This window comes from Oncorhynchus clarkii, chromosome 29 (genome assembly GCF_045791955.1).
Source record: "Oncorhynchus clarkii lewisi isolate Uvic-CL-2024 chromosome 29, UVic_Ocla_1.0, whole genome shotgun sequence".
Taxonomy (NCBI): Eukaryota; Metazoa; Chordata; class Actinopteri; order Salmoniformes; family Salmonidae; genus Oncorhynchus; species Oncorhynchus clarkii.
In genome coordinates this window covers 27,414,796-27,434,589 of record NC_092175.1, presented here as the reverse complement: position 1 = coordinate 27,434,589, position 19,794 = coordinate 27,414,796, and the positions used below count along the sequence as shown (strand labels likewise).

At 43.6% G+C, this 19,794-nt stretch overlaps 1 pseudogene; it reads left to right on the top strand.

Moving 5' to 3' along the window:
- The first annotated feature begins 11,143 nt into the window (after positions 1–11,143).
- Positions 11,144–17,527, top strand: LOC139388540 (uncharacterized; annotated as a pseudogene).
- Positions 17,528–19,794: the final 2,267 nt, after the last annotated feature.

The window sequence follows — 19,794 nt, the reverse complement described above, 5'->3', positions numbered from 1 at the left end:
TAAATAGCCCATCCAACTACCTCATGCCCATACTGTTATTTATTTTATTTATTTTGCTCCTTTGCACCCCAGTATCTCTACGTGCACACTCATTTTCTGCACATCTATCACTCCAGCGTTTAATTGCTATATTGTAATTATTCAAATTTATTGCCTTACCTCCCTTATCCTACCTCATTTGCACACACTGTATATAGACTTTGTTACGTTACAGCCTTATTCTAAAATGGATTAAATAAATACAAATGTAGCATCATACCTAAGAAGACTTGAGGCTGTAATCACCGCCAAAGGTTCTTCAACAAAGTAAAAAGCCTCTTCACTCATTGTTTTGGTCTAAATTCTGTATTTTACATGAAAATCAGACCTTAATACGGGCAAAAAGAAAAGAGAAGGCTTTTGCGTTGAAATGCAAAGGACGTTGCCCCTGTGGACATTTATCATGTTGGTGATGGTGCAGTTGTCCTGGTCCATTCAGCTCCAGAGCATATGTAAAATGGCACGTACAGTTGAAGTCGGAAGTTTACATACACCTTAGCCAAATACATTGAAACTCAGTTTTTCATAAATTCCTGACATTTAGTCCTTGTAAAAATTATCTGTCTTAGGTCAGTTAGGATCACCACTTTATTTTAAGAATATGAAATGTCAGAATAATAGTAGGGAGAACTATTCACTTTCCCAGTGGGTCAGAAGTTTACATACACTCAATTAGTATTTGGTAGCATTGCCTTTAAATTATTTAACTTAGGTCAAACGTTTCGGGTAGCCTTCTACAAGCTTCCCACAATAAGTTGGGTGAATTTTGGCCCCTTCCTCCTGACAGAGCTGGTGTAACAGAGTCAGGTTTGTAGGCCTCCTTGCTCGCACACACCTTTTCAGTTCTGCCCACAAATTTTCTATAGGATTGAGGTCAGGGTTTTGTGATGGCCTCTCCAATACCTTGACTTTGTTGTCCTTAAGCCATTTTGCCACAACTTTGGAAGTATGATTGGGGTCATTGTCCATTTGGAAGAGCCATTTGCGTTCTAGCTTTAACTTCCTGACTGTTGTCTTGGTATGTTGCTTCAATATATCCACATCATTTTCCTACCTCATGAAACCATCTATTTTGTGAAGTGCACCAGTCCCTCCTGCAGCAAAGCACCCCCCAAACATGATGCTGCCACCCCCGTGCTTCACGGTTGGGATGGTGTTCTTCGGCTTGCAAGCCTCCCCCTTTTCCCTCCAAACATAAGGATGGTCATTATGGCCAAACAATTATATTTTTGTTTCATCAGACCAGAGGACATTTCTCCAAAAAGTGTGATCTTTGTCCACGTGCAGTTGCAAACCGTAGTCTGGCTTTTTTATGGCGGTTTTGGAGCAGTGGCTTATTTCTCGCTGAGTGGCCTTTCAGGTTATGTTGATATAGGACTTGTTTTACTGTGGATATAGATACTTTTGTGCCTGTTTCCTCCAACATCTTCACAAGGTCATTTGCTGTTGTTCTGGGATTGATTTGCACTTTTCGCACCAAAGTACGTTCATCTCTAGAAGACAGAACGCGTCTCCTTCCTGAGCGGTATGACGGCTGCGTGGTCCCATGGTGTTTATACTTGCATACTATTGTTTGTACAGATGAACGTGGTACCTTCAGGCGTTTGGAAATTGCTCCCAAGGATGAACCAGACTTGTGGAGGTCTACAATTCTTTTTCTGAGGTCTTGGCTGATTTCTTTTGATTTTCCCATGATGTCAAGCAAAGAGGCACTGAGTTGTTCATTTACTGGAATTTTCCAAGCTGTTTAAAGGCACAGTCAACTTAGTGTACTTACTTCTGACCCACTGGAATTGTGATACAGTGAAATAATCTGCCTTTAAACAATTGTTGGAAAAATTACTTGTGTCATGCACCAAGTGGATGTCCTAACCGACTTGCCAAAGCTATAGTTTGTTAACAAGAAATTTGTGGAGTGGTTGAAAAACGAGTTTTAATGACTCCAACCTAAGTGTATGTAAACTTCCGACTACCACTGTAGGTCTGTTCTAGGGGGGGGGGGGGGGGGGGGGGGGGGTCATTCAAAATGTATGACAAGTCGAATAAGGATTGATCCTAATGTAAAATACTCTGACATTGAGGTTTTAAATACATTTTGTTTAATAAACAAATGCTCTTAAAAAACACTCACTTAGTCTCTGGATCTGATGATGGAGATGAGGGAGGTGAAGGTGAGGGAGAAAGTAGGTGAGGGGTGATAAGAGGAAAAGAGTGAGGACGTTAAGGGTGAGGGGTGAAAAGAAAGAAAGTTTGATGAAGGTGGAGAGGAGAAGAGGCTGGCGAGAAGTGAGGAGAGGGGACAGGTGAGAAGAGAGGATAGGTGAGAAGAGAGGATAGGTGAAAGGTGTTGGGAGGGGTACAGGTGAGAGATGAGGCGATAGGATTGCCTGTAAATGGACAGAAACCACCACTCACAAAGGTTAGAACTATCAAGTAGTTCAACTGTAGTCTGATACGAACATCAAATATATTATTATTAAGTAGTGTCATGCTAGTCACCTGCACATCCTCCACAGACTCCAGAATGTCATGTTCTTCCAATGACCCGTTAATCGTCTTCTTCAGGGTTGCGAAGCACACTGCTGCCTGGAGGGTAAAAACCTCACTTGATGCATCATCATCCCCATAAAATCAAACATAATCTATATAACAAAAGACCTACATTAACAATTGTAATTCAGCCTGAAATGGACATTTAAAGTACTGAGTTTAACAACAAGTGAAAGAAGGATTTACCTGAATGGATTCAGAGAGCCGAAAACTCCAAATCCGCTCCCTCCCATCCGGGTATTTGATCTTAAAGGGCACTCCATCAGGCAGCTCTGGATGAGAGACCACCCTCTGTCTTGTCTCCTCTATCAACTACAATATGCATTGCTGTTAGTGTTCAGTTATAAATATATTTATACCACAGCATTTTGAATTCTAGAAAGGCCATTTAAACCATTTTTCTTTTAAATGGCACTTAGAAAAACTTTTAACCATTTATTAAGCAATGAATAATGCAAGTCTTGGCGATATAGGCTCTGCTCCTTAAGGGTAGCTCACTATCCAAGCAAAGCATCAATATAGAATAGCCTACAGGCAGTGAGTGCGGTAAGCTATACCAATGCCCTCGGCAGGAATACAGAACCTAACAGGTGGAGGCTGGGGTGGTGGTGGGAGCAAGAATCCGGCGCATAGTAGCAGTAGCAGCAAGAAGCAGCAGGATTTCTGCCAATAAATGTGTGCTTTAGTATTATTTTCTTTGTCAACTTTGTTATAAGCGGGATAAACGCTTCCTTTCTGTACAGTACCTTGGCCTAGTCCCGCTTTATCGTCCATTATTTCCAAAGTAATATACAGAACGTCTGCGTTTATCCCTTACATAGTAAACAGATGATATCAACGTGGTGAAATCCCTTACCTTCCCCCGCCTGCTCTCCCACTCCTCAAAATGACAACGTTTCATCTCCTTGAATTAATCTGTTTTGTGTATGAAAATGTAAGTGATTCATGTTGGAGTGCCAATGATGTGTGATTTGAACAGATTTACTAAGCTACATTATATATATACTTTCTCCTGGTCTGCATCCAGAGAGAGATGGTAGGCCTCTTCTTGAATACGCCGTATCTCCCACATTTGCTCTAGAGACTGAAATCAATTCAGGGACAGTAATGTAAACAAATCAATTGGGATTGTTAAATTACAAGGAGAATCCTATAACTAATATTATACTTTATCATTTGATGATAAAAGTGGAAAAGGTCATGTAACATTCCAAACCTCTAGTGTCACTGAAGCTTGTGGAGAGGCAACAGGGAGGCCTACAGCCATAGTCTCTACCTCCGAGGTTGTCTCCTCCCTTTGTTTCCCTTTTCATAAAAATACAATAAATCACTAGTTACTCAATTACTTTATTACTTTTCTATACAGAGGGAAATCCAGTTTTTTTTTCAAATTAATTCATTACCTCTGGCATTTATCACGTGACATAATAAAGCTCAATCTACCTCTCCCTGACACATAATGGAATGTTTCCCCCAAAATCTTCAAGAAGCTGCTCTCCTCCTGACCATAGAGCACTTTGACCCGCTTCACAGGATACTCTAAAGATACTGAGATATTGAAACACTATTTAAATCTAATAAAACGTATCCTAGTATACACAGGGAAACAGTCCATGATCTTTAAATCAGTAAAATAACCTTCAAAAAGTCTGTTTAATCACAAGATAGATTCACACCTAGCTTACTTACAAAGCAAGCACTGTGCAGTGCACTGTGTGCGTCCTCATGTACTGCATGGATATAGGGCAAATTTACCTATCCTGTTCAGCAGCTGGATGGTCAAATCAAATCAAATGTTATTAGACACATTCACCAAATACAACAGGTGTAGATAGACCTTACAGTGAAACGCTTACTTACGAGCCCCTAACCAACAATGCAGTTTAAATAAATAAAAAATAAGAATAAGAAATAAAATTAACAAGTAATTAAAGAGCAGCAGTAAAATAATAATAGCGAGACTATATACAGGGGAGTACTGGTAGAGTCAATGTGCGGGGACACTGGTTAGTTAAGGTAATATGTACATGTAAGTAGAGTTATTAAAGCTACTATGCATAGATGATAACAACAGAGAATAGCAGCGTTGTAAAAGAGGGGGAGGGGCAATGCAAATAGTTTGGGTAGCCATTTGATTAGATATTCAGGAGTCGTATGGCTTGGGTAGAAGCTGTTTAGAAGCCTCTTGGACCTAGACTTGGTGCTCCGGTACCACTTGCCATGCGGTATCAAAGAGAACAGTCTATGACTAGCGTGGCTGGAGTCTTTGACAATTTTTAGGGCCTTGCTCTGACACCGCCCGGTATAGAGGTCCTGGATGGCAAGAAGCTTGGCCCCAGTACGCACTACCCACTGTAGTGCCTTGCGGACAGAGGCCGTGCAGTTGCCATACCAGGCAGTGATGCATGCTCTTGATGGTGCAGCTGTAGAACCTTTTGAGGATCTGAGGACCCATGCCAAATCTTTTCAGTCTCTTGAGGGGGAACAGGTTTTGTCATGCCCTCTTCACAACTGTCTTGGTGTGCTTGGACCATGTTAGTTTGTTGGTGATGTGGACACCAAGGAACTTTAAGCTCTCAACCTGCTCCACTGCAGCCCCATCGATGAGAATGGGGGCGTGCTCGGTCCTCTTTTTCCTGTAGTCCACAATCATCTCCTTTGTCTTGATCACGTTTAGGGAGAGATTGTTGTCCTGGCACCACATGGCCAGGTCTCTGACCTCCTCCATATAGGCTGTCTCGTCCTTGTCAGTGATCAGGCCTAACACGGTTGTGTCATTGGCAAACTTAATGATGGTGTTGGAGTCGTGCCTAGCCGTGCAGTTATGCGTGAACAGGGAGTACAGGAGGGGACTGAGCACGCACCCGAGAGGGGCCCCTGTGTTGAGGATCAGCGTGGCATATGTGTTATTAACTACCCTTACCCGTCAGGAAGTCCAGGATCCAATTGCAGAGGGAGGTGTTTAGTCCCAGGGTCCTTATCTTATTGATGAGCTTTGAGGGCACTATGGTGTTGAACGTTGAGCTGTAGTCAATGAATAGCATTCTCACATAGCTAGTTCCTTTTGTCCAGGTGGGAAAGGGTAGTGTGGAGTGCAGTAGAGATTGCATCATCTGTGGATCTGTTGGGGATGTATGCAAATTGGAGTGGGTCTAGGGTTTCTGGGATAACGGTGTTGATGTGAGCCATGGCCAGCCTTTCAAAGCACTTCATGGCTACAGACATAAGTGCTACAGGTCGGTAGTCATTTAGGCAGGTTACCTTAATGTTCTTGGGCACAGGCACTATGGTGGTCTGCTTAAAACATGTTGGTATTACAGACCTGGACAAAATGAGGTTGAAAATGTCAGTGAAGACACTTGCCAGTTGGTCAGCGCATGCTCGCAGCACACGTTCTGGTAATCTGGCCCTGACTTGTGAATGTTGACCGTTTAAAGGTCTTACTCACATTGGCTGCGGAGAGCGTGATCACACAGTCTTCTGGAACAGCTGGTACTCTCATGCATGTTTCAGTGTTATTTGCCTAGAATAGCATAGAAATAGTTTAGCTCGTCTGGTAGGCTCGTGTCTCTGGGAAGCTCGTGGCTGTGCTTCCCGTTGTGGTCTGTAATGGTTTGCAAGCCCTGCCACATCCGACGAGCGTCAAAACCGGTGTAATTCGACTCCATCTTAGTCCTGTATTGACTCTTTGCCTGTTTAATGGTTCGTCTGAGGGTGTAACGGGATTTCTTATGAGCTTCCGGGTTAAAGTCCCACTCCTAAAGCAGCAGCTCTAGCCTTTACCTCAGCGCGGTTGTTGCCTGTAATCCATGGCTTCTGGTTGGGGTATGTGCGTACGGTCACTGTGGGGATGACATCATCAATGCACTTATTGATGAAGCCATTGACTGATGTGGTGTACTCCTCAATGCCATCAAATGAATCCCAGAACATATTCCAGTCTGTGCTAGCAAAACAGTCCTGTAGCTTAGCATCTACTTCATCTGACCACTTGATTTAGTCACTGGTGCTTCCTGCTTTAATTTTTGCTTGTAAGCAGGAATCAGGAGGATAGAATGGTCAGATTTGCCAAATGAAGGGTGATGGAGAGCTTTGTATGTGTCTCTGTGTGTGGAGTAAAGGTGGTCCAGAGTTTTTTCCCTCCGGTTGCACATTTAAAACGGATTTAAATTTCCCTGCAGTCCCTGGCTTCTAGGAGTGCCGCCTCTGGGTGAGCATTTTCTTGTTTGCTTATGGCGGAATACAGCTCATGCAATGCTGTCTTAGTGCCAGCCTCAGTCTGTGGTGGTATGTAAACAACTATGAAAAATACAGATGAAAGCTCTCTAGGTAGTGTGGTCTATAGCTTATCATGAGATACTTTACCTCAGGCGAGCAATAGCTCGGGACTACCTTAGATATCGTGCACCAGCTGTTATTTACAAAAATGCATAGTCCGCCTCCCCTTGTCTTACCAGACGCCCCTGTTCTATCCTGCTGGTACAGCGTGTAACCAGACAGCTGTATGTTGATAGTGTCGTCTTTCAGCCACGACTCCGTGAAGCATACGATATTACAGTTTTGAAGGTCCCGTTGGTAGTTTAATCTTCCGCGTAGGTCATCGATTTTATTCTCCAAAGATTGCACGTTTGAGAGCAGAGTGGAAGGAAGTGGGGGTTTATTCGAAGAGTAGATACATCCACAACTCAACAGGGAAATCAACAAAGCATGATAAGGTCATTCATAATCAAAGGTAAATGGAGAGGTGGGGTGTATGTTGAATGGAGAAGTACTTACTTTTTCAACTCTTGTCAAGGTCCGCTCCAGTTCAGCTAGTCAACATTTTGGACACACCTACTCATTCAAGGGTTTTTCTTTATTTTTTCCTATTTTCTACATTGTGGAATAATAGTGAAGACATCACAACTATGAAATAACACATGGAATCATGTAGTAACCAAAATATATTTTATATTTGAGACTCTTCAAAGTAGCCACCCTTTGCCTTGATGACAGCTTTGCACACTCTTGACATTCTCTCAACCAGCTTCATGAGGTAGTCACCTGGAATGCATTTCAATTAACAGGTGTGCCTTGTTAAAAGTTCATGTGTGGAATTTATTTCCTTCTTAATGCGTTTGAGCCAATCAGTTGTGTTTGTGACAAGGTAGGGGGTGGGGGGTATACAGAAGATAGCCCTATTTGGTAAAAGACCAAGTCCATATTATGGCAAGAACAGCTGAAATAAGCAAAGAGAAACGACAGTCCATCATTACTTTAAGACATGAATGTCAGTCAATCCGGAAAATGTCAATAACTTTGAAAGTTTCTTCAATTGCAGTCGCAAAAACCATTAAGCGCTATGATGAAACTGGCTCTCTTGAGGACTGTCACAGGAAAGGAAGACCTAGAAACCCAAAGGAAGACCCACAGACATTAGACCGTTGAAATCTGTGCTTTGGTCTGATGAGTTCAAATTTGAGATTTTTGGTTCCAACCGCTGTGTCTTTGTTAGATACAGAGTAAGTGAACGCATGTGTGGTTCCCATCGTGAAGCATGGTGGAGGTGTGATGTGTGGGGGTGCTTTCCTGGAGACACTCAGTGATTTATTTAGAATTCAAGGCAAACTTAACCAGCATGACTACCACAGGATTCTGCAGAGATATGCCGTCCCATCTGGTTTGTGCTTAATGGGACTCTAATTTGTTTTTCAACAGGACAATGACCCAACATACATAATTATTTGGCTATTTGACCAAGAAGGAGAGTGATGGAGTGCTGCATCAGATTATCTGGCCTCCACAACCCCCCAAAGTCAACACACTTGTTGGCTGCTTTTCCTTTTCTCTGCGGTCCAACTCATTCCAAACCATCTCCATTGGGTTGGACTTAGGTGATTGTGGAGGCCAGGTCATCTGATGCAGCACTCTAATAGCCCTTACACAGCCTGGAGGTGTGTTGGGTCATTGTCCATTGACCGCTGCAAAATGCTGCGGTAGCCATTCTGGTTGAACTCTAAATAAATCACTGAGTGTCACCAGCAAAGCACCCCCACACCTCCTCCTCCATGCTTCACAGTGGGAAGAACACATGCAGAGATCTTCTGTTCACCTACTCTGCGTCTAACAAAGACACAGCGGTTGGAACCAAAAATCTCAAATTTAGACTCATCAGACCAAAGGACAGATTTCCACCGGTCTAATGTCCAGGTGTGTACAAACTTTTGACTAGTACTGTATCGCTGAACCCACCGAGGGGCCATACACCTTGACACTCTTTGTTAAGGGTTGAACATGTCTGTAGTACCTTTCTAGAGACCAAATCATACAGTGTGTGAAAGAGGGGAAGTGTTACCTCAGGAACAGTTTCTGTGCAAGGAGGAGAGGGTTTTCCAAAGCCCTGGTTGAAGAAGAGTTCACTAATAGTGGCGTCCTAATTGGTGGTGTTATTATTGGTGTTATAAAAATGAACTGATTCAAGGACTGAAAAAAATATGAGTCGTTACCATTTCAAATAGTGTTATAAAAATGAACTGACTTGAAGGAACGGGTGGCGCTGAAGATATAGTGTCCAATCCCTCATCCCAATAGGGGAGTTTCAGGGGTGTAGTAAGTCAGGTTGGAGTAGGAACAAGTGGCACTGAAGATATAGCGTCCGATCCCTTGTCCCTGTAGGGGAGTATCAGGGGTGTAGTAAGTCAGGTTGGAGTAGGAATGAGTGGCGCTGAAGATTTAACTGCCATAACCCTCTGTAGAATGTCAACTCCCAGGCTCCCTCTGGGGCCCTCCAATGGATTTATTTTCCGTAACAGTTCCATCTGTGTGTTTGCTAATGGTGAACTGGATTTCTGGCACAATCACCCCTTCTGACCAATAAAGAGCTGCAGCGCCAGTGGTTGGAAGAGCTGATGTGGAGGTGGCTTGAGAGGTGATGGTGGTTGAAGCTGGGGCAGTGAGAGGGCACTTCCCCGCTCACCACCCCTGAACTGCTCCATGAAGACACAGATACGTACATCTCACCCGGGATGGTACTCTGTAGCTGGTGATGGCCGCTTCGAATGACTCCATGACTGTGGCACTCAGAGGCCTTCAGAAATGTTTCCTCTTATACTGACACCATTCTGATTTTATTATTGATAACATTATTACATAGTAAACATTTATTGCACACAGTCCATGCAACTTATTATGTGACACATTTGTACTCCTGAACTTATTCAGGCATGCCATAACAAAGGGGTTGAATACTTATTGACTTAAGATATTTCAGGTTTTCATTTTTAAATCAAATTAATTAGTAAAACATTCTAAAACATAATTCCACTTTAACATTATGGGGTATTGTGTGTAGGCCACTGACAAAGTCTCAATTTAGTTTAGTCTCAATTCAGGTTGTACCAAAAGAAAATGTGGAAAAAGTCAAGAGGTGTAAAGGGACTGTATACCCAGGAATAGGGACACAATTTTTTTATTACCATATAACCAGATAAATCATTTGTTTTTTACGATGTTAAGATTGTAAAAATGTGTTCAGGAGGCCTAAGCGTTTACACTTACCGGATCAGCTTATGGTTGCCATCGATGTGCCACAAAGAATTTGGGCCTGCAACTCTATACTACCGACGATGTAGCCGCTGCTGCATGGCTCTCCTCAAAGTTCCCTGGGGGTTGACAAGGATCAGACTATGTCTGACCCTCCCCTGCTAGACTAACACCTTTGTTAGAGGAATTAAATTCCTATATGTTTATTACCCAATTAAATTAATACACTCAGCCCATTTCTAATGATTTGTAAGAAACGTATTTACATGAAATGGGCGGAGACCAGTCTCAAAATCAAGCACTGGTGTTTATTCTCGAGAGTACTGAACATTCTCTCCTTTGCATACCATGTTCATGCCATGAAAAGATTATGTAGAAATGTAAGATTTTGTCTTGGCAATGGATGGAACATTTGTGTTTCCTGTTTGATCATTTGAATGACCAGAAAACATTGTAACATTTTTATGGGAGAGATGTGACGTAAGTCGGCAAAAACACCTTATGTTTAAGACAACCTTATGTAGGCATTATGACAGATCATTCAATAAAGTTTTTCCAAATGTACTGTTTACAGTGATGATTTTTAATCTGTCATCCAGACATTTAGGATAGCTGATAACCTACAGGTGGCTTACTACAGCTGACATCCCTATGAAAACAACTGTAGCAGCCCTGGCCCCTCAGATGAATGGTACATGGACATAGTGTGAATGCTGCTAGAGTCAGGGCGTACTGTATAAATCTGCAATTGGTTAAGTCTGCTGTCAATCTCCACCACAATTCCTTCTCAATCAAACTACATTTGAGTTTATCCCAGTGCAACCTGATCCGAAAGATGAATTAATAATAACTTAATTTGTAAAGTTTTCATACATTATGCTCAAATCACCAACCTAAAGCCACTTTCTCTTTCCTGTAAAAAATCCCTTAACCAACGTACATTCAGGTTTTGCAGGTTTTGTGTGCGTTTTCTATCAGGTAGCCTGCATACCTGCAGACATTCCAGACATGTTTATTGTGTTTCATGATTAAGTCCAGGTCATTCTCTCACAGCATTCAAGAAGGGTGAACAGGTAAGATATGCTATATAGATCCATGCCTAATGTTTTTTAATGATAAAAATCTATTAATAAAGGATGATAGATATTGATAATAGTGGATAATAGTGTGAAAAAAGAGTGAAGTTATTTTACAGAACAGTCATATCTTTACAGGGTTACAGGCGGGATGTGAATGATTAACAAACAGTTGTCCACTATTGTGTCATACTGTACTTTCCTGGCAGCATGTTGAGGAGTTTAAGGGCTAGATTCCATCAGTTCTGCCCTAACCCAAAATAACCCATTATTTCTATATAGCCTACACTGAACTTATAACGTCAGTGGGAATTAAGGAAGGGGCTGGTTTCATGACAATGACTACAGAAGAGTCCGCTCACCAATTTGACAGTAACACCTCCGACATCAACTAAAAAAAACAATAAAACTGCTATTCAGTTGTTGGTTATTACTGGAACTGATTGAATCTAGGCCTAGGTCTGTACTCTGTAAAAAATAAAAATAAATCAGAGGGGGCCGAACTCAAAAAGATTTAGTAACTCAACGTGGTCTCAGAGCATTTTGTATTATTTTTTACGTATATCAGAAACTCCATTTGTAGGATATATTACATTTCTTATGGTACAGTGCATCCGGAAAGTAGTCAGACCCCTTGACTTTTTCCACATTTTGTTACATTACAGCCTTATTCTAAAATTGATTAAATTGTCTTTTTCCCTCATCAATCTACACACAATGCCCCATAATGACCACGCAAAAACAGCTTTTTAGATTTTTTTGCAATAATAATAAAAAATACATTTACATAAGTATTCAGATGCTTTACTCGTTACTTTGTTGAAGCACCTTTGGCAGCAATGAAATCCTCAAGTATTTTTGGGTATGATGTTACAAGGATGGCACATCTGTATTTGGGTAGTTTCTCACATTCTTCCCTGAAGATCCTCTCAAGCTCTGTCAGGTTGGAAGGGGAGCGTCGCTGCACAGCTATTTTCAGGTCTCTCCAGAGATGTTTGATCGGGTTCAAGTCCGGGCTCTGGCTGGACCACTCAAGGACATTCAGAGACTTGTCCCGAAGCCACTCCTGCGTTGTTTTGGCTGTGTGCTTCGGCTGTGTGCTTCGGGTCGTTGTTCTGTTGGAAGGTCCAGTCCTGAGCGCTCTGGAGCAGGTTTTTCTCAAGGATCTCTCTGTACTTTGCTCTGTTCATCTTTCCCTCGATCCTGACTACTCCCTGCCGCTGAAAAACATCCCCACAGCATGATGCTACCACCACCATGCTTCACCGTAGGGATGGTGCTAGGTTCCCTGCAGACATGAAGCTTGGCATTCAGTGTCACGATCGTCGTAAAGGGGAGACCAAAGCGCAGCGTGATTAGAATACATTCTTCTTTTATTGAAGGAAGAACCCAAAGAAGATGGCTGCCTAAATATGGTTCCCAATCAGAGACAACGATAAACACCTGCCTCTAATTGAGAACCAATCTAGGCAACCATAGAACTACATAAACACCTAGATGGAAACAACCCTATAAATCTACAAAACCCCTAGACAGTCCAAACACCCTAGATGAGACAAAAACACACACACACCTAACCAAAATATATAAAGAAAACAAAGAATACTCACTACTACCATAGTCATTGCCCTCTTCAAGGGCCTCTTCAGAGGGACAGCTCCAGACTGGCTGACGGCTCTGGCAGCTCCTGTCTGGCTGACGGCTCTGGCAGCTCCTGGCTGGCTGACGGCTCTGGCAGCTTCTTGCTGGCTGACGGCTCTGGCAGGTCCTGGCTGACTGACGGCTCTGGCAGGTCCTGGCTGACTGACGGCTCTGGCAGCTCCTGGCTGACTGACGGCTCTGGCAGCTCCTGGCTGACTGACAGCTCAGGACAGACTGGCGGCTCTGACGGCTCAGGACAGACTGGCGGTTCTGACGGCTCAGGACAGACGGGAGACTCTAGCAGCTCAGGACAGACGGGAGACTCTAGCAGCTCAGGACAGACGGGAGACTCTGGTGGTGCTGGGCAGGAGGAAGGCTCTGGCAGCGCTGGACAGGCGGGAGCACCTGTAGGGATGAATCAGAGACAGCCTGGTGCGGGGAGCTGCCACCGGAGGGCTGGTACGTGGAGGTGGCACCGGACAGACCGGACCGTGCAGGCGCACTGGAGCTCGTGCAGGTGCACTGGAGCTCTTGAGCACAGAGCCTGCCCAACCTTACCTGGTTGTATGCTCCCCATAGCCAGTCCAGTGCGGCGAGGTGGAATAGCCCGCACTGGGCTGTGCTGGCGAACCGGGGACATCAAGGCTGGTGCCATGTATGCCGGTCCGAGGAGACGCACTGGAGACCATATGCGTAGAGCCGGCTTCATGGCACCTGGCTCGATGCCCACACTAGCCCGGCCGATACGAGGAGCTGGAATGTACCGAACCGGGCTATGCACACGCACCGGGGACACAGTGCGCTCCATCACATAACACGGTGCCTGCCCGGTTCCTCTCTCTCTCCGGTAAGCACAGGAAGTTGGCGTAGGTCTCCTACCTAGCTTTGCCACACTCCCTGTGTGCTCCTCCCCAACACATTTTTGGGGCTGCCTCTCTGTGTTCCAGCCGCGCTGCCGTGCTGCCTCCTCATACCAGCGCCTCTCGGCTTTCGCTGCCTCCAGCTCTGCCTTGGGACGGCGATATTCACCCGGCTGTTCCCATGGTCCCTTGCCATCTAATATCTCCAGTCCAGGAATCTCCAAGTCCAGGAGTCTTGTGTTCGCTGCTGCTGCCCGTTCCAACGCCGCTTGGTCCTTGGTTGGTGGGTTATTCTGTCTATGTTATGTTGTATGTTAGCACAGTGTTTATATAGCGGTCACGTTCGTCTTAATCGTTTTGTTGTTTTTTGTTTAAGTGTTCTTTGTGTTCTTCATTAAATAAAGAAGAATGTATTCACACCACACTGCGCTTTGGTCCCCTCCATACGACGATCGTGACATTCAGGCCAAAGAGTTCAATCTTGGTTTCATCAAACCAGAGAATCTTGTTTCTCATGGTCTGAGTCCTTTAGGTACCTTTTGGAAAACTCCAAGCTGGCTGTCATGTGCCTTTTACTGAGGAGTGTCTTCCGTCTGGCCACTCTACCATAAAGGCCTGATTGGTGGAATGCTGCAGAGATGGTTGTTCTTCTGGAAGTTTCTCCCATCTCCACAGAGGAACTCTAGAGCTCTGTCACAGTGACCATCAGGTTCTTGGTCACCTACCTGACCAAGGCCCTTCTCCCACGATTGCTCAGTTTGGCTGGGCAACCAGCTCTAAGCAGAGTCTTCGTGGTTCCAAACTTCTAACATTTAAGAATGATGGAGGCCATTGTGTTCCTGGGGACCTTCAATGCTGCAGAAATGTTTCCATATCCATCTCCAGATCTGTGCCTCGACATAATCTTGTCTTGGAGCTCTACGGACAATTCCTTCCACCTCATGGCTTGGTTTTTGCTCTGACATGCACTGTCAAGTGTGGAACCTTATATAAACAGGTGTGTGCTTTTCCAAATCATGTCCTATCAATTGAATTTAACACAGGTGGACTCCAATGAAATTGTAGAAACATTTCAATGATGATCTTTGGAAACAGGATGCACCTGAGCTCAATTTCGAGTCTCATAGCTAAGGGTATGTATACTTATGTAAGTAAAATATATTATTTAATATATTCTTTTTTATTTTCAAAAAAATCTAAAACCCTGTTTTTGCTTTGTTATTATGGGGTATTGTGTGTAGGTTGAGGATTTGTATTTTTATTTAATCAATTTTAGAATAAGGGTGTAACGTAACAAAATGTGGAAAAAGTCAAGGGGCCTGAATACTTTCCGAATGCACTGTGTGTATTAATTTGTGGATGTTCATCACTCTTTTCATTTGATATGTTATGAATTACAACTCATATAATATGTTACGCATTTAAATTAGTACAATATGTTATGAATTTGCTAAAATACAATATGCTTTGAACTTGCAAAATGTATGATCTGTTACGAATTCCAATTTGTTGTGGCTAATATTAGCAAGGTGGCTAGGTGGCTAACTGACATTAGCTAGCTCTAAGGGTTAGTGTTAGGGGAAGGGTTAGCTAAAAGGGTTAAGTAGTTGCTAAGTAGCTAAAAAGTAGTAAGTAGTTGCAAAGTTGCTAATTAGCTAAAACGCTAAAGTTGTCCATGACGAGATTCAAACACACAACCTTATATGATCCACCAAACACCCTCTTTTAATTGTTGTCTTAAGTCGCCTTCAATCTTGTGTAACCTTAGTCTATGAGACCAATCTGCGTAACAAGTTCCACAGCCGTTTTGATTTGTGTGAACTTATTAAATAGTAAAGTTTGCTTTCGCAAAATAAATATTTGAGTTGATCACACAACAAGTTCAGTTTCCTGAGACCCGCAACTTAAAATACTCTGTTGGCTGAAGATAGATGTTTTTTCATTAACATATTTCCCAGTGTGCCATTCAGAAAATACTTGTCAAGGACTTTTTTTACAATTAAAATATATATTTCAGAGGTTATAATATGATGTGTTTAACCAGATACTGCAAAACATGTGGATTTGTTTTCATTATTAGTGAGATTGGTTAATCAAGATAGATTTGAAATAACCTACTTTCTGGTCCAAAAATTGGACCATGCCTGAAACTAAAAAGACAACCCTAATTTACAGCCATCAGTCAGTATCACTTAATACTTCCCAACTTGTCTCAACTCAAAATGTGAATTGCATGCAACACTTTTCCAAAAAAGTTGGTGAAGTCAAAAAAGTTGTGGAACTAGTTTCCAAATATTTTTTTGTGGGGCCACCTTGAATGTTTTTTTTTTTGTGTAAGTCATAGTCATAGTCATCAACTTGATTCCAGGCATGCTGTTCAGCTAGATCTTAGAAGCATACTGCTGAGGAATTTTTGCCCACAAACAAACTGCAATTGTGAGTGCTACGTCTTCCTTTTCGTTGTGTCTGCAGGCAGGTCTGATCACCATGGCAGCTAACATGACAGTCCATCAGCAGGTGGCAGCCCCTTTTATGAAAGGCTGGAAGACAGGCCTTTTTGACTCCTTTCAGGACATGAGTGTCTGTGAGTATCCATGGGACATCATATCCCATCGAATCCTAAGCTCAAGATATTCTGTCTTAAAATATTGCCACCACCTATAAGAGTTGTCTTGTTGTTGCTCTCTCTGTTGATGTCTGTTGGTGTCTGTTTGTGTGTGTGTGCAGGTTGCAATGAATTCTGGTGCTGTCCTTGCTATGCCAGCTCCACCACAGGAGAGTTTGGAGAGAGTACCTATCTGCCCTTAATGGACATCATAGGCCCTGCATTCATGGCTGCTATTGGGGTGCCCGTCATTGTGCCACCCGCAAGTCTGTCCATGCGGGTTGCTGTACGCCACAAATATGGCATTCAGGTGTAATGTTTCCCATTACATATAGACATCACATAAATGTTGTTGCAGATACATATGCTGTGATAAGGGTATTATGTGTGTTCTGTACCTGTGTGTGTGTGATAGTGTTAAACAAGTGTGTCTGTGTGGGTCCACAGGGAAGCCTCTTTGAGGACATCTTGGTGTCCTGCTTCTGTGCCTGTTGCTCATGGTGTCAGATGGCCAGGGAGATCAAAGAGCACAAGAAGGGCTGCACTTTCACAACCACCCAGCCTGTGTCCATCCAAGTGCAGCCTCCTACCATGACCACTTCAAATGTGTCCTACACAACCAATCAACAGAGCTACACCATGACCAGCCCACTGTCCCCCAACCAACAGGGCTACGTCATGACCGGCCCACAGTCCCCACACCAACAGGGCTACGTCATAACCGGCCCACAGTCCCCCAACCAACAGAGCTACGTAATGACCGGCCCACAGTCCCTACACCAACAGGGCTACATCATGACCGGCCCACAGTCCCCACACCAACAGGGCTATGTCATGACCGACCCACAGTCCTCCAGCGGGGTTGAGATGCCCCCTGATATGATGGCAGGGCCCCCTGACATGGTCGGAGTGGTCATATGAAGATGGCATCTGACCAACATGCCATTGCAGGCCTTTCTCAAATGACGACTTCTGATCCACCTGCCTATAACCCTGCTGTTATGATGCTCCCTGATATGTCTAACCATATGGTGAACACCACTGTCTCCACCCAACCATCCAAATGCTGAGCTCTGCTGCTTCATCTAATCACTTTCTGATAGCTTGCATTGCTGTAATTTTCACAATCAATGAATTAATTAGATTGATTAAAATGTGTTTTTATATGATTTATAGTCTGAGGTTTATTTGATGGTAATGTCCACTGCTCATTGTCTTGACATGTAATAAAGTCATTTATATTGTGTTTCTCTTCTATTGGACTGTTATTTTATAATCAAACATCTTGGTCTAATGGAAAAGACTGCCCCTGAATCAATTTACATGAACATTTGTCAATGAGAAACATGTTTAAATAAACATTTAGAGGCAGGAATTGTTAAGCACTTTGCAAAACCTCAAGTGCAAGTGTTGGTTCATTAAAGTTGAAAAAAAATGTGTGTGTAGGGGGTGTCTCAGTTAAGAGAGGGATTATTCAAGATACTCTTTGATGAGGTTGGGTTTCAGGTGGGCAGGGACTGCTGTCATAGCTTCAGCTTGGAATGAGCTGAGCAGGAGCTCTCCACACGTAAGGGTGTGAGTGCCAAGATAACAGACGAGGCAGAATGCAGTGCTCAGGTTGAGTGTAGGGTTTGAGAATAGCCTGAAGATAAGGGACGGCAGTTCCTCTTGCTGCTCCATATGCAAGCACCATGGTCTTGTAGTGGATGCGAGCTTTAACTGGAAGCTAGTGGAGTTTTTTATTGATTTTTTATTTCTATTTCACCTTTATTTAACCAGGTAGGCTAGTTGAGATCAAGTTCTCATTTACAACTGTGACCTGGCCAAGATAAAGCATAGCAGTGTGAACAGACAACAACACAGAGTTACACATGGAGTAAACAATAAACAAGTCAATAACACAGTAGAATTTTTATTTTATTTTTTTAAATAGTCTATATACATTGTGTGCAAAAGGCATGAGGAGGTAGGCGAATAATTACAATTTAGCAGATTAACCCTGGAGTGATAAATGATCAGATGGTCATGTGCAGGTAGAGATACTGGTGTGCAAAAGAGCAGAAAAGGAAATAAATAAAAACAGTATGGGGATGAGGTAGGTAAATTGGGTGGGCTATTTACCGATGGACTATGTACAGCTACTGCGATCGGTTAGCTGCTCAGATAGCAGATGTTTAAAGTTGGTGAGGGAGATAAAAGTCTCCAACTTCAACGATTTTTGCAATTCGTTCCAGTCACAAGCAGCGGAGAACTGGAAGGAAAGGCGGCCAAATGAGGTGTTGGCTTTAGGGATGATCAGTGAGATACACCTGCTGGAGCGCGTGCTACGGGTGGGTGTTGCAAGAGCAACATCATTGATATATATAGAGAAAGAGTCAGCTCGAGAATTGAACCCTGTGGCACCCCCATAGAGACTGCCAGAGGACCGGACAACATGGCCTCCGATTTGACACAATGAACTCTGTCTGCAAAGTAGTTGGTGAACCAGGCAAGGCAGTCATTAGAAAAACCGAGGCTACTGAGTCTGCCGATAAGAATATGGTGATTGACAGAGTCGAAAGCCTTGGCCAGGTCGATTAAGACGGCTGCACAGTACTGTCTTTTATCGATGACGGTTATGATATCATTTAGTACCTTGGGCGTGGCTGAGGTGCACCCGTGACCGGCTCGGAAACCAGATTGCACAGCGGAGAAGGTACGGTGGGATTCGAGATGGTCAGTGATCTGTTTGTTGACTTGGCTTTCGAAGGCCTTAGATAGGCAGGGCAGGATGGATATAGGTCTGTAACAGTTTGGGTTCAGGGTGTCTCCCCCTTTGAAGAGGGGGATGACCGCGGCAGCTTTCCAGTCCTTGTCTCAGACGATATGAAAGAGAGGTTGAACAGGCTGGTAATAGGGGTTGCGACAATGGCGGCGGATAGTTTCAGAAATAGAGGGTCCAGATTGTCAAGCCCAGCTGATTTGTACGGGTCCAGGTTTTGCAGCTCTTTTAGAACATCTGCTATCTGGATTTGGGTAAAGGAGAAGCTGGGGAGGCTTGGGCGAGTAGCTGCGGGGGGGGGGGAGTTTTCGATTATCATGGATTTATCAGTAGTGACCGTGTTAACTAGCCTCAGTGCAGTGGGCAGCTCGGAGGAGGTGCTCTTGTTCTCCATGGACTTTACAGTGTCCCAGAACGTTTTGGAGTTAGATCTACAGGATGCAAATTTCTGCTTGAAAAAGCTGGCCTTTGCTTTCCTGACTGACTGTGTGTATTGGTTCCTGACTTCCCTGAACAGTTGCATATCGCGGGGACTATTCGATGCTATTGTAGTCCACCATAGGATCTTTTTGTACTGGTCGAGGGCAGTCAGGTCTGGAGTGAACCAGGGGCTATATCTGTTCTTAGCTCTGCATTTTTTGAACGGAGCATGCTTATCTAAGATGGTGAGGAAGTTATTTTTAAAGAATGACCAGGCATCCTCAACTGACGGGATGAGGTCAATATCCTTCCAGGATACCC